Consider the following 6353-nt stretch of genomic DNA (forward strand, 5'->3'; position numbering starts at 1 on the left):
CCTGAAATTTCACCCGAAAGCCGAATATCCCTAACTTTTTGTGAGTAGTGTATACAGAGACACACGTAAGCACAGACACACACACACACACACACACACACACACACACACACACACACACACACACCGCGGCACTCCACGCGCGGCGGTGCGGACCGGAGAGACTCAGCCCGCCAGACAGGCCTGTCAGGTGAAAATGTGTCAGAAACAGAAACAGCTGTTTACCTGCAGCTCGCGCGGCGGAGGAGACGCAGATCCGGACGGAGAGCCGCTGCACGCGGGAGGATCAGCTGCTTCCGGTCATTCCTTTCAACATAAAAGCTTTTTATGGAGGAACAACAAACAGAAACAACGGAGTAGAGTTTTGAAGAAGGAGAGGAGGAACAACCAGACTGACAGACAGTAGAGTACAGTCACCAAGCGGCTGCAGAACACACACACACACACACACGTACACAGACACACACACACACACACACACACACACAGCTCGATTGGTTTTATTTAACTTTTTCAATCTTGCACAGACAACAGAACAAAAGAACATGAACAGAACTCCTGACTGACCTCCACGCTGCGGAGAGCTCATGCTTCTTTTTTAGTTTTTATTTATTTATTTATCTATTTATTTATGGAATAAAAATCTCTGAAAACAAATGGAATGGAAAACTGATGCCATTTTGAAAAAAAGTGTGTGTGTGTGTGTGTGTGTTTGTGTGTGTGTGTGTGTGTGTGTGTGTGTGTGTGTGTGTGTCGCGGCGCGGCCAGACTGATGACGTAAGACCGAGGATCCTCCATTCAGCAGCCGAATGACGTCAGTCCACAGTGTAATCAACTGATTAATCAACAGCACTTCATGATCAACAATCAATACCGCATGTCCTCCTTTGCTGTTTGTTATAGATCCACAGTAATCAATAACCAATAATCACATCACACTTAACATGTATTTATTTTATTTTAATAATGACGTTAGATAGATATATAGATAGATACTTTATTCATCCCGCAGGAAATTCGCAGTTTTTCAGCAGTATCCACAGATTACAGATTAAATAAATAAAAAATAAAAAATAAAGAATAAGATCTAAGTACAACCCAGTGTGCAAAAAGCAATGTGCAAAAAAAAAAAAAAAAAAAAAAATACATACCCTCACTGCAGAGCCGCACTGAGCAGATCTGACCACCAGGGGGCAGCAGCGCGGCGCACAGAGCCTGCAGGGTCTTCCTGTCAGTCAGTCAGTGAGGTCCCGCTGGTCCCGGGACGTCTGGAGGAATCACCAGGGGCCTCATGTATAAAACTTTGTGTAGGATCCATACTAAAAGTGTACGTACGCCCAAAAGCCGAAAATGGCGTACGCCCCAAAAAAATCCAGACTTATAAAACCAATTTCCCCTTATAAATCACAGTCCACCTGAATGTTTGCGGACAAGATTGCGTCTCATCCTCCGCCCACTACACGCCCACATTCAACCATAAATAGCCAATGCAAAGCACCTCATGAATGTTGATGAATATGTAAATGATCCAGCTGACCAATGGTGTGTTACGGTTAATCGTGGCAACCTGCGAGAGGAAGGCGGAAAAACGGAATTTTACAGAAACGGAAATCGAGGTGCTTGTGGGTGAGGTGGAGAGGAGAACGTGTATGTTATTTGGCAGCCACAGTCGTGGCGTTAGAAATAAGAGGAAGTGTGGAGAGTGGCAACACGTCACCGCTGTTAAAAAAAAAAAAAAAAAAAAAGGTCGGATTTGAAGGTGGAGGCTAAAATAAAACCCAGTGAGGAGAGTCCGGGCGAGGGGGCCATAGGCGCCGAGGATCCGGCTGTCCCCAGCACCAGTGCGCCCCGAGCGCACGGTGTGTTTGCCAGCGGCCGGGTGCTGACCGACGCTGTTCTGCAAAATCAGAGGAAGACGCTTAGGGCGATGAGTGCCATAGCTGACGAACTTAAAGAAATTAGAATACGTGTGACTAATGTGTGTCTGACGTTATGTCTGAGATAGCAAACACATTAAAAGAATTTGTTAAAAACTGAGCCTTATCGCCAAATTCCCCGTGTCTCCAAGATGTGCGGCCTACGGATGTTTCAGAATTTACATGGAGGACCGCACATTTTTCCGCCAAGTTTATATATATATATATATATATATATATTACAACCTTTGTGTGGAAAGTGGCGTACGCCAATTTCAGGCCATTGTGCATACGCAATGTTTATAAATGAGGCCCCAGATGATCCAAAATGTCCCTGAACTCACTGGAAATCTGGCAGAAGAACTCAGCTCAGAATTAAATTAACCCAGTAACACACACACACACACACACACACACACACACACACAGCAGCACACTCAGTTGTCCTGTGTCTCTGTGGCCAGCAGGTGGAGCTGTTCTCCCACATTCATCTGCACCTGAGCCACAAAACATCACTGTCACCTCCAGAGGACAGAAGAGCAGAACAGAGCAGAACATAACAGAGCAGAATAGAATAGAATAGAATAGAACAGAACAGAACAGAATAGAACAGAACAGAACAGAATAGAATAGAATAGAGAATTGGATGACCAGCCAGGTGATGATGAACATGAAAAGGGTTGACAGTCATGAGATTCAAAAAGCAGAAAAAAAAAAACCTTTTATGGCAAACCTTGACGGCAACATCAGCGGGCGTCAAGCGGGGGGTGGGGGGTGTGGGGGGGTGGGGGGGTGGGGAGGGGGGCGTGTTGAAACATGTGATTGTCACACATCATGTATCCCATAATCCTCTAGCTGGCTCTGCGGCGCTCCTCCTGCCAAGGTCAAGCAGCCGGCTGGAGGTGAGGAGGAGGAGGATCGATCTTCAGCATCTTGAGATAAAGCTCTGATGAGTATCTTCCTCTGCCTCTCTCTGCAGCCTCGGCTCTGCGGCGCCGCTGAAATGAAGGAAATTGGTTCGCCAAAGGGACTGAACTGAAATTTGAACTGAACTGAAATCTGAAAATTTAAATATGTCTTTTAGATAGATAGATATACTTTATTGATCCCAACCAGGGAAATTCTTTTAATCATAAATAAAGAAATATAATTTCTTGACCCATCTTTATGCCAAAGAGTATAAGAAACAACAGCTGCAAGGGCCAAGAGGTGAAATATCTGAAATAAAGTTCAGATCTCTTACTGGGTTGATCTCAAACACACGTCCATACGATGAGGCCTTCTGCCTTTCACCGCATCATCGCGCTCCAGCACAAACATCAGGATCAGCTCTACGTTTGTAACTAGGTTTACATTTTATTATGTGCTCATAATACCAGATATGTAGGACAAACAGGGCATCTGATCCGCCTCACGCTGGCCAGGTGTTGTCTTATAAAAAGTAATAAATGTTCCTGCATGTTGTAATAATCAGATCTGAGGTCTGTCTGCGGAGATCATGTCTTCTAAACACTCTCACTTTTCACTTTTCCCCTCTCTCAGGGGGCGTGTCCTGAGCTGATGTGGGTGTGACCTGGACTGTGCGGGCGTGTCTCGGATGGTGTGGGCGTGGCCTATACTGTGCAGGCGTGTCTCGGATGGTGTGGGTGTGGCCTGGACTATGCAGGCGTGTCTCGGATGGTGTGGGTGTGGCCTGGACTGTGCGGGCGTGTCTCGGATGGTGTGGGCGTGGCCTGGACTGTGCGGGCGTGTCTCGGATGGTGTGGGCGTGGCCTGGACAGTGTGGGCGTGTCTCCGAAGGGTTTGGAATCACATTTTTTTCATTTTCATGTCAGTAAATAATAAGTTGTGGCTCATCATGTAAACAAAAAGCATCTGTGACTCGTTGATCCATAAAGAACTGAATTATTACAAAGCAGCAGAGAGTTGTCGGACTGTACCTGGCGGCGGTGTGATCACCTGAGCTGCAGCAGGTATAGACCATAATAAGACCACATGTATAGAACATTATAGAACAACATGTATGGAACAATATAGAGGAGCGTGCCACCAGAGTGCCAGCAGGAACACCATGGACATGGTGGGACACGGAGGGACGTGATGGGACACGGTGGGACACGGTGGGACGTGATGGGACACGGAGGGACACGGTGGGACACGGTGGGACGTGATGGGACACGGTGGGACACGGTGGGACACGGAGGGACACGGAGGGACACGGTGGGACACGGTGGGACACGGAGGGACACGGTGGGACACGGTGGGACACGGAGGGACACGGTGGGACACGGTGGGACACGGTGGGACACGGAGGGACACGGAGGGACACGGAGGGACACGGAGGGACGTGATGGGACACGGAGGGACACGGTGGGACACGGAGGGACACGGAGGGACGTGATGGGACACGGTGGGACACGGTGGGACACGGGCGGGCCAGGCACCGGATCATAAGATATCTTGGTCCAACTTATAGCGAGCTGAACCTCAGCATGTCAGGTTCTTTGTCCAGTCCGTTAACGATGTGCTCCCAACTCCAGCAAGCCTCTACTACTGGGACGAAGCTGACTGTCCCGAACACTATAGAACCACATGTATAGAACACTATGGAACCACATGTATAGAACACTATGGAATCACATGTATAGAACACGATGGAACCACATGTACAGAACACCACAGAACCACATGTATAGAACTCTATGGAACCACATGTAAAGAACATTACAGAGCCACATATATAGAACATTACAGGGCCACATGTTTAGAACACTATGGAACCACATGTACAGAACACCATAAAACCACATGTATAGAACACTATGGAACCACATGTACAGAACATTACAGAGCCACATGTATAGAACACTATGGAACCACATGTACAGAACATTACACAGCCACATCTTGAGAACACTATGGAACCACATGTACAGAACATATTAGACCCACATGTATAGAACACTATGGAACCACATGTACAGAACATATTAGACCCACATGTATAGAACACTATGGAACCACATGTACAGAACATATTAGACCCACATGTATAGAACACTATGGAACCACATGTAGAGAACATCATAGACCCACATGTATAGAACACTCTGGAACCACATGTACAGAACATCATAGACCCACATCTATAGAACACTATGGAACCACATGTACAGAACATTACAGAGCCACGTGTATAGAACACTATGGAACCACATGTACAGAACATCATAGACCCACATGTATAGAACACTCTGGAACCACATGTATAGAACATCATAGACCCACATGTATAGAACACTATGGAACCACATGTCCAGAACATTACAGAGCCACATGTTTAGAACACTATAGAACCACATGTACAGAACACCATAGAACCACATGTATAGAACACTATGGAACCACATGTACAGACATCATAGAACCACATGTATAGAACACTCTGGAACCACATGTACTGAACATCATAGACCCACATGTATAGAACACTATGGAACCACATGTACTGAACACCATAAAACCACATGTATAGAACACTATGGAACCACATGTACAGAACATCATAGACCCACATGTATAGAACACTATGGAACCACATGTACAGAACATCATAGACCCACATGTATAGAACACTGGAACGACATGTACAGAACATCATAGACCCACATCTATAGAACACTATGGAACCACATGTACAGAACATTACAGAGCCACATGTATAGAACACTATGGAACCACATGTACAGAACATCATAGACCCACATGTATAGAACACTCTGGAACCACATGTATAGAACATCATAGACCCACATGTATAGAACACTATGGAACCACATGTACAGAACATTACAGAGCCACATGTTTAGAACACTATAGAACCACATGTACAGAACACCATAGAACCACATGTATAGAACACTATGGAACCACATGTATAGAACACCATAAAACCACATGTATAGAACACTATGGAACCACATGTAGTGAACATCATAGACCCACATGAATAGAACACTATGGAACCACATGTACAGAACATCATAGACCTACATATATAGAACACTGTGGAACCACATGTACAGAACATCATAGACCCACATGTATAGAACACTATGGAACCACATTTACGGAAGATAATAGAACCACATGTATAGAACACTATGGAACCACATGTACAGAACATTACAGATCCACATGTATAGAGCACTATGGAACCACATGTACAGAACATCATAGAACCACATGTATAGAACACTATGGAACCACATGTACAGAACATCATAGACCTACATCTATAGAACACTCTGGAACCACATGTACAGAACATCATAGACCCACATGTATAGAACACTATAGAACCACATGTACAGAACATCATAGACCTACATCTATAAAAAACTCTGGAACCACATGTACAGAACATCATAGACCTAC

The sequence above is a fragment of the Myripristis murdjan genome, chromosome 13 (genome assembly GCF_902150065.1).
Source record: "Myripristis murdjan chromosome 13, fMyrMur1.1, whole genome shotgun sequence".
Lineage (NCBI taxonomy): Eukaryota > Metazoa > Chordata > Actinopteri > Holocentriformes > Holocentridae > Myripristis > Myripristis murdjan.